Source organism: Podarcis vaucheri, assembly GCF_965113315.1.
Source record: "Podarcis vaucheri genome assembly, chromosome: 8".
In the NCBI taxonomy this organism is placed as follows: Eukaryota; Metazoa; Chordata; class Lepidosauria; order Squamata; family Lacertidae; genus Podarcis; species Podarcis vaucheri.
In genome coordinates, this window is record NC_138766.1 from 69,189,783 (window position 1) to 69,199,544 (window position 9,762).

Consider the following 9,762-nt stretch of genomic DNA (forward strand, 5'->3'; position numbering starts at 1 on the left):
CTCACAGATTGAGAGCATTGAAATACATTAGGAGCAGTAACATGTATGGGCGAGGAAGTTCTACTGACAATGCTATTGATATAGGCTGAGTTTGGAAATGTGACATAAATTGTTGATTGGGATAATTCGTGTGACTTCTTGAGCTCATTTCTGAGATAGTTCCTTGTTCCAGCAAATGAGCAAGTCTGTTGTGCTTGCGAACACAATTTCTGGCACAAATAGTAGATGTAAGTACATTGGACCTTGGCCACAGTCCCAAGTCCCTTGCATACACAAGGGCTCGCTGTTCTCTCCCTTGAAGGGAAGCAGTCTGTGTGAAATGCAGCAGCAGTTCTCTATGAACAGAAATGAGTGAGGAAGTCTCAGTGTAGCTGTATATATGCTGATAAGACCTGCTGGATCACAGCCTTACCTTTTCAAATCCAACACAATCTGAGTTAAGCCAGTACTGGTCACACTCTGACCTATGATTTATAAAAAAATTCCTTCCAGTAGCACCTTAAAGACCAACTGTCAGGATTACTTCCAGATCCTAGCTCACAGAGGATCACGCTAGCCAGCGATCGTTAAATAAAAGTCTTTATTGAGTTACAGTCTCCATTCTCGAGCTGCTGCGTGCAACCCTACGTCTTATGCTTAGATCGGCGAAGCTCCGTCTGAGTCTCCGCCCCTTGCGCACCAACTTAATATCCTAGCCCTGCTCCACCTTTTCCGCCTGACAGTTCTCCTCTGGGTCCCTCTGCCCCCCTGGGTCTCTTCCTTCCGGGATTCTTCTGACGCTGACCCCCCTGACTCTCCTGTCTCCTTGCGCCGGGCTTTAGGACCTGGCTCCCTTTCCGGGCTGCCTACTGCGCCACCTTCCTGTGCATTTGAACTTGGCGCGCGCGCCCAACCTTCCACTTTCCGTCTAACCGTCACTTCGCTCCCCGATGAAGGTGTGGCCACTCCTGACTCGTGCCCTCCCTCCTGTTGCGAGCTGCCAGCGCTTGATCCCTGGCGCTCTTCCTCTTTCCTACTCTCTGGCGGTGATGCTGGTCCCGATCTCCAACTGCTCCCCTCTGAGTCCCCTCTGGCTCTATCTTCCTGGGGTGCCCCCCTAGTCTCCCCCCTTGCCCTGGCCACTGGTGCTCCTTTTTGTGAATCTTCTGATTCACTGGAAAGACTCGGAGATCTCGGGTCGTCGTCATCACTCATCCTTTCTTCTGCCTCCTCCCCCTCGCTCTCTGTTTCCTCCCTTGCCCTCGCCTCTGCTCCTGAACCCCTGACACCAACTAAGTTAGTTCTTAGTATGAGCTTTCGTGTGCATGCACACTTCTTCAGATACCTAAAGACGGCTACCTATCTGTAACTATGATTTATAGTTCACCACACATATACAACCACCTTGGTTATTTGTTACAGGATGCAAATGATTAACTTTAGAAGAGCCCTGCTGAGCTCTGACCAAAGATCTTGCTGCCAGGAAGTCAAAACTTTTAGGACTCCCTTAATTCATCAGACATAGCTTCAGTTTCTGATGTAGGCCTTGAACCTAAAAAGGCTGCCCCAAATACAGGAGGCGAAAAGGAACTTGATAATAAGGCAGAAATTCCAAGCTAGATTCTAAGGCAATCAATGAGAGTGTGACGGCTGAAATGGTGATGCAGTTAATTTCTCTGGACAAAAACAACAAATGACTGTGCTCACTGAGAAAATGTGGGTGGGGTAGTGGTACAGGAAAGTGGATTTTTTTTAAAAAAGTGTGTTCTTAAGAATAACATTAATAACTTGAAGAACTGCGCCTGAGGGAATAATCTAAGATCATACAGGATGCTAGACTATGATGAGGTGCTGAACCAGACCATTTTGCAAGGGTGCTTGGTTGAACTCACAGATATATCAGAAGATAAACTGCTTACCTAGCATGTTCTTAGTTTGTGTTAGCCTCCATTGATGAAAGCTACAAAACCAAAATACTTCATGTTATCTAGAACAAGAGCTCTCATACCTGGGTCTTGCTGTCCTCTTGGAGGCATATTGAGAGGGCTTCCTCATGCGGTAGATGCTGAAGGACATGGTGGCTGTCCATGGTCATTTCTCTACGGGTTCCTCCTTACAGGTCTTGCCATTTTCCTGAACTGGTATCTTAGTGGCAGTGATGCTTTCCTGTTACAGGCTGGGCTTTCTGTTTTGCCTGGTCACATTTCCCAAACCACCTCACAGTAAGGTGTGTTGAATTTTTCAACTTTCAAACTGCAAAAAATGAGGGGTGCTAAAAAGTTTGCAACATGACTTGGGCATTCAAAGATATTTTGGTTACATTAATATAATGGTAGTTTTGCTTGGTAAATAATATGTATGTAAAATTGCATAGAAATAATTATAAATGATTGCCAAGTACAGTGGTACCTCGGGTTACAAACGCTTCAGGTTACAGACTCCACTAACCCAGAAATAGTACCTTGGGTTAAGAACAGAAATTGCGCGGCGGCAGCAGCAGGAAGCCCTATTAGCTAAAGTGGTACCTCAGGTTAAGAACAGTTTCAGGTTAAGAACAGCCTCCAGAACGAATTGAGTTCTTAACCTGAGGTACCACTGTACTTGCAGTCATATTATATATTAATATTATTTTTTCATTTACGGTATATATTATACATATTTTATATTACCTGAAACTTTCAAAAGGTAAAATTAAAATTCTTTGTTTCTCCAAGAATAGTTTATGTGCTTCTTCATCAAATGTCGACTTACCAAGCTAAATGTTGTCTATTCACAAAAAAGCAATTTGAATTCCTTACCCCCCCCCCCACATATTTTTAATACCTCTCACTGAAGATATTTGCAAAAATTAAGATCCACCCCCTAAAATGACATGCTCTGACCTCACACTGTTAGGAAAGTTGCCTATGCAAGCAAGCAGTCAGGCAGACAGAGGCAACCAGCCCAGGTCATGTGCTCCTCCATTCATGTGTTGCACAATGGTGCTGCACTGCAGCATTGGAGCAGGCAGTGAGCAGGAAGCAGAGAAGCCAGTGAGTAAAGTTAGAAGGGAGATCTACATATACCACGTGGCCTGCCCTGCACCCTCTTAAGCTAGCCTGCTACTCTCAAATCCTGTGGAGGACTCTCTCTTGTCAGCAGTGCTGAAATAAGACCAAATTGCCTCGATGGCAGATGGGAGGTGGAACACCTTCGCTCCAAGCGGCAAAATATATTGGGCCAGCTCAGATCATATTCTGTTAAGTAACAGAAATGATGGAGATGAAATTTGGGATTCAACCACCTTTTACTGTATGGCTTTATGCCAGTTTACTAATGACATTTGCATCTCACTGCCATTCAGCTCCCACAGTACAATTTTCTCCTTTATGCACTTGCCAACTTAGATTTCACTTCACTCACCTGGCAAAGTGGGTCTGTCCATGAAAGCATAAGCAATTTGCTTTATTGTTTTTATTTATTTCATAAAAATTATACACCGCTTGATTGTAAATAACCTCATTAGTCTTTATTTGCTTGTACAAATTGTTAAGTCTCCAAAGTGCTACAAAACTTTGTGCTGCTTTGGCTGCAAGATAGTAATAAGATAGTAACACCTTTAGAATTTGTTTTACCTAAGAAAGCTTAAAGAAACAGGAGTGTTAGGGATACTTTACTTTACTTACGTGGTTTAAATGGGAGAAACGGATGGCTATTTATAAAATAGTGTTATTTTCCGAAATGTATTATGAAGAAATGATTCAAGGATTTTCAGCAAAATTACGCAAAATGTTACATCATCTTTCTGCTTTCAGTGCCATGGAGTTTGATAAGTTCAAACACTTGTCTCAAATAGTGAATCTTCCTCTTTATCAGTATCTTGAATTGAGGCACATTTTGTTCATTTCTACAGAAGTTTATTGTTCACTGGACTCTTCTGCAATATTGGTTAGAAGTGCACAATGTTGCCACTAAATTAGTATTGTAATATAGTACATCAGTACTGATGGGGAAACTTCTATAAAATTACAATGAAACAATTGCTTTTAAATGAATGAAGCCACTGATTATGCAAAATGCAACCACCACCACCACCTCAATGTGGGTGGCGACACACAAAACAATGAAATTGGAGTTTCTGCAGATATTTCATCCTGTGATAAATATCCAGGTTGAAGTTTGAAAAAGACATTTTTTGTGGGGGTGCACACAAACACAAAGTTTAAATCATAAAACAAATAACTGCTGAATATTTCCATTCTGATTTTATTTGATCCTCTTTTATATTGTTCTATTTTCTGGATCAGTGGAAATAATAATTTATAATAATTTATTATTTATACCCCACCCATCCCCAGCCACTCTGGGTGGCTTCCAACAAAAGATTAAAAATACATTAAAACATCAACATTAAAAACTTCCTTAAACAGGGCTGCCTTCAGATGTCTTCTAAATGTAGGATAGTTGTTTATTTCTTTGACATCTGATGGGAGGGCTTTCCACAGGGTGGGCGCCACTACCGTGAAGGCCCTTTGCCTAGTTCCCTGTGATTTCGCTTCTCACAATGAGGGAACCGCCAGAAGGCCCTTGGCGTTGCACCTCAGTGTCCAGGTTGAACGACGGGGGTGGAGACGCTCCTTCAGGTATACTGGGCAGAGTCCTTTTAGGGCTTTAAAGGTCAGCACCAACACTTTGAATTGTGCTCGGAAATATACTGGGAGCCAATGTAGGTCTTTCAAGACAGGTGTTATGTGGTCTTGGCGGCCACTCCCAGTCACCAGTCTAGCAGCCGCAATCTGAATTAGTTGTAGTTTCCGGGTCACCTTCAAAGGTAGCCCCATGTAGAGCGTGTTGCAGTAGTCCAAGCGGGAGATAACTAGAACATGCACCACTCTGGTGAGACAGTCCGCAGGCAGGTAGGGTCTCAGCCTGTGTACCAGATGGAGCTGGTAGACAGCTGCCCTGGACACAGAATTGACCTGCGCCTCTATGGACAGCTGTGAGTCCAAACTGACTCCCAGGCTGCACACCTGCTCCTTCAGGGGAACAGTTGCCCCATTCAGGGCCAAGGAGTCCCCCAAACCCACCCGCCCTCTGTCCCCCCAAAACAGTACTTCTGTCTTGTCAGGATTCAACCTCAATCCGTTAGCCGCCATCCATCCTTCAACCGCCTCCAGGCACTCACACAGGACCTTCACCACCTTCACTGGTTCTGATTTGAGAGGTAGAGCTGGGTATCATCTGCATACTGATGAACACCCAGCCCAAACCCCCTTATGATCTCTTCCAGCGGCTTCATATAGATGTTAAAAAGCATGGTAAAGAGTATGCTGTTGCCAAAAGCTGTGTAATTGATATGCTATGATGTAATTTTTTTGGCTTGACTTTTAAAGCTGAATTTATGTTTTGCATATCTTCTGTTGTATCCAATAAACTACTTTGATAAACATAGTTAAAAAGGTGTGGTGGTGGTGGAAGGAACCATAATAGGAGATGAAGTGCGTGAAACAACTATATCCCAGTCTCAAGAAGGCTGATCTCTAAATCACCGACATAAAAATAACCATATTCATGGCACCATGCTCTTATGAGCTTTGTAAAATTTAAGGCACAGTCAACTAAGTGGTGTGCTGGTGGAAGTGTTTATATAAGGCTGAAAGAGCGTTTTATCTTGCCGATTGAGAGCTTTCAAAAGGAAACCACCAAAGGAAGTTGGAAGAGAAGTGAAACGGAAGACAGCATAAGATCAGAAAAAAGCAAAACTGTGAGACATCTAATATAAGGTTTTTGAATTTCTGCGCTTTATGAGAAAGAAGTTCTTATACAAACTGAAGTTATGTGAATATGTAATTAATTGTAAACTGTTACAAGTGGGAACTGCAAACAGCTTGCAAAGTCATACATGACTTAGGACTCAAGGAGAACCCAGCCTAGAACTAGCCAGCCTGAGTTTTGTGATCTGCAGGGGATGTTTCGCTTGTGTTGTCCTCAGGCAATATGGCTCAGGGGGACATTGCAAGGCTACGGAACTCCTTCCCTGAAGAGATCAAATTGTCTTCCACACTACCATATGTTCAGTAAGACTTAGCTGTTGCAGCAGGCCACTAGAGCATAATAGAAGTGACATCATTTGCACAATGTAATGTTGATTATTTTTGTATGTTCTATTGTAGTTCTACTCTTGCTTTTAATGCTTTTTAATAATGTTAACAATTATTAATAATAATTAATGTTGCTACATGGACTGCTTCTGTTCAAAACTCTCCATTCCATTCCATTTCCCCCAAACAGGTTTCCATATTTCTCCCCAATGTACAGTGAGCATTCCATGACTACTGAGCATACATCGTTCTTTCTCATTGAACTGTACTCTGGGTTCCTCTGAGCCTGCTGATACCCCACTTCTTGTATGTAGGTGGTGTCCTTTTGGCTACATAAGAGTGATACTCACAGCCTGAAGCTTGAAAATAGAAGTAACTATGAGAATATCTGGTTTAGGCAGCCCAGCCACCACTTTCTGCTGGAGGATTAAGCAGAACAAAAATTGATCGCTCATTAGATTTGTCTTGCATTTGATATGCAGTTTGGATTTGAAGTTCAAGCACTTAGTTTCCCAGAAATAAAAAGTGTAGCTGTATGAGCAGTGAAACAACCCAGTGCAAAGAGCAGTGTTAAATTCCATAACAAGAATATATTACAATCATAAAAACAAAGTAAACTTGAACCACCATCAAGATGCATATCCCCCCCACCCCACCCCACCCCCCGAAAAAAGAACGTTTAACTCATTCCTTTAGATTCTGCTTGAGGAAATGAAAATGAAAAGAAAATGAACAGGGAAAATGAAAATGAAATTACCAGAGTCACAACGAGCAAAAGGGGATATATTACAAAGCAAACTTTGATGAATCATTTTAGGGAAAAGGTTGAAAGGCAGATTTTTTGGGGGAGTGGAGGCATGAAAACTCAACTGAGAGACATAAAGGCATTGAAAGGCCAGGACAAAATCAGTTAGTGGGAACAAGGGGATACAGGAAGCCCTGCTTAGTCTCAATAATACTGAGGCTAGGTAGATGAATTAGTAGAGAAAGAAAGGTTGCATTTTCCTAGTGTCAGAATCAAGTATTGATCACAATCATCAAAAAGATGTTCTATTTATTAAAATTATTATTATTATTCTGTTAAGAATTTTGCTTTATGAGTGGTGAATAATGGGTATGTGTGTTGTGGTGTGAGGGTTGCCTGTGGTTTGAGACTGGAGGCACAGTGTGTGTGTGTGGCTTGTCACTGTGGTTGTAGACCACAGTGTCATGTGTCTGTGGTTGCCACAACATGCACTGAACTGAATAATTTGAATATTAAATGTTTGTAAGTGGGACCTGCAACAAAATATTAAAATATGGAGGGTTCCTGTTCAGTATTCCAGTAAGCCATGCTTTCCTCCACGATACTCTACCCCATTATCGCTCCATTTTCCATTCCTTCCCCAGTTAGTCAACATTTTGTGGCCACTGAGCATTTTCAATTCTTATTGGACTGGGGTGCCTTTTGGGGGTGGGGAGGGTCCCTGTAGGGTTTTGCCCCTTAAATATTTTTTTGTATTTATGTACAGCCTTCTTTTGTACATAGATGTGACAGTGGCTCCTCCTTTATGTCAAATGCAAGAGGACCACCAAGACAACTGACTTGGTAATCAAATTATTGTCATATACCATGAACCAGGTTGAACTTAGACTTTTTTTGGAGGAAAGGGACTATCATTGTACCAATTCCATGACATAACACCATAAATATTAAGATCAATATATTCAAACTTATTAGACTTCTTAATTTCAGAAAGGTCTGAATTAGGTCTGAATCCAGATATATCCCAACTATTAACAATCCCAGTATTACTACTTTTGGAAGAGTAGTATTATGGGATACAGCACAATCTATCCCTTCATGAGAAGGCTATAACTCAGATACAGTAAGTAAACCAGCAAATAAGTGTGGAACAGCAGTCATTTTGAATGGAATCCACTTCAGAAATAACAATATGTGGATATATGTATGTGAAATACTGTAGATGCTTGTCTTGGCTGCAAAAGGAGAGACAGAATGAGGTCTTAACTCACATCAAATTCTGCACAGGTCTTAGAGAAGATTTCACACACACACATGGCGAAAGTAGAGAAAGTTCTCTGTACATTCAACCTCTCCTACTTTACCCGGTAAGCTATTGTTATCTTCACGTTTAAGACGAAGTGTGGAAGCCCTTAGTGTCCAGCAGTCTGTTATTACTCAGGTCCACCAGTTGAGCCTGCAGAAAACAAACGAAACAAACAAACAAACAAACAAATAAATGCTACAAACTGGGACGGCAATTCAAACCCTGGCCAGGCTTAATGGAGTGGATGGGTGGGTCACTGCTGCATCTGCAGCCCTGCGTCTTACACCGCTCAGTGCTAGAGGACAGGTAAATTGTTTTGCCAACTTGGAGTTAGTGTAGCAATGGACCCAATGTTGGGGATTCAGTGGACTGTGAATAGCTCAACCCCTCAGTGTTTCGGGGCTTTCTGTGGCCTACCTACCAGTGCGGATTCTCCCGGCTGCACTACCTAGGAGGATGGAGCGAAATATTTTGCAGTACTAGTGCCAGGGGCTTAGCCAAGAGGGGGGCAGGGAGGGGCAGCTGCCCCCCGTTAATAAAAAGAATAACTGAGGTTTTGTCCCCCCAAAAAACAAAAATCCTGGCTATGTCCATTACTAGTGCAGTAATGCTGGTGCGGAGGAAATTTTACTTGCAGCCTAAAACCCAAGTGCTAAAAAACACTTCCAAACACATTCTAAGCGAGACCTACCCAAAGATATCCAGGTGCTACAGCAGTCAAGCCTTTGTGGAGGCGAATTCCCATCAGGAAAAGTATTGCACTGAAGACTTAATAGGCAAGGTGTTTCATGTTCATCCCCATCCTCAGTGCTAATAATAGATGTGTGGGCACAAGCGGCTCCAACAAGCACAGAAACAGCCTTATTATATATCTTCTTCCTCATCAAAATGTTGATTGCACTCCTCAAAGGCCATAACAACATTCGTAACATCAACGGACACAGCAATCAAAACCCAATCTGGTGAAAACGTTTTTGTTACACAAGGCGAGTTAAAATAGAGGGGAGTCACATATGGTTTGTGCGTGTTAGATCCTCCGAATCTCTTTTACAATGAACGGATAATATATCCAAATTATTCCCCTTATACTACTCTAGGGCAAAGTGAAGTGGCAAGTGCTGGGGAGCAGCACAGCAGGTGATGCAGGACCTTGCTGCCTACGTATGCCAGGTAACCAAAGACAATCCTGCTGCTGCCTCAGGTGCAGTGGGAGAAATCCCTTTTCCAGGCTCGAAGCGAAGCCCACTCCGTGTCAGTGCACGGAAATGCGAGGTGTGCTGCATCCACACTGCCCTTCACCTCAGGCAGAAGAAAGGTTTTGAACCGCTCGGATTGCGCGGGGAGAGGCCAGAGAGCTTCAGGGGAGAATGACCCAAGGCTTTGCTCGAAGGGCGTCCCGTGTGAACCCCAGCACATTCCCGGGCGCCCCTTCTCCAGCAGGGAGGGCTTCGACCCTTAGTCCCCCTTCAGCAGCGCATTCCCCCCCCCTCCCCGGCTTCGACGGGCGCCTCTCCCAAGATGGCGCCGGCCCCTCCCCTCGGCTCTCTCTTGGGAAATCGAGCTGGGGCGGGATGCCGCCGAGGCTCGTCCTCCTCGCCGCTTGGAGGCCGGCCCAGGGTGTTGTGTGTGAGAGAGCGTGTGTGTGTGTGTGT

General features: G+C 43.5%; 1 long non-coding RNA gene across 3 annotated transcripts; it reads right to left on the minus strand.

Moving 5' to 3' along the window:
- Positions 1-5,737: 5,737 nt before the first annotated feature.
- On the minus strand, positions 5,738-9,753 carry LOC309539645. Of its 3 annotated transcripts, none has more exons than XR_014222904.1 (3): positions 8,802-9,753; positions 8,169-8,260; positions 5,738-6,478 (listed from the first exon to the last, which is right to left on the minus strand). It is a non-coding gene; the product is annotated as an uncharacterized lncRNA (long non-coding RNA). The 3 variants fall into 3 exon arrangements; XR_014222905.1 differs by having other exon boundaries at positions 5,738-6,062; positions 6,410-6,478; positions 8,169-9,753; XR_014222906.1 differs by having other exon boundaries at positions 8,169-9,753.
- Between the last annotated feature and the right edge of the window lie 9 nt (positions 9,754-9,762).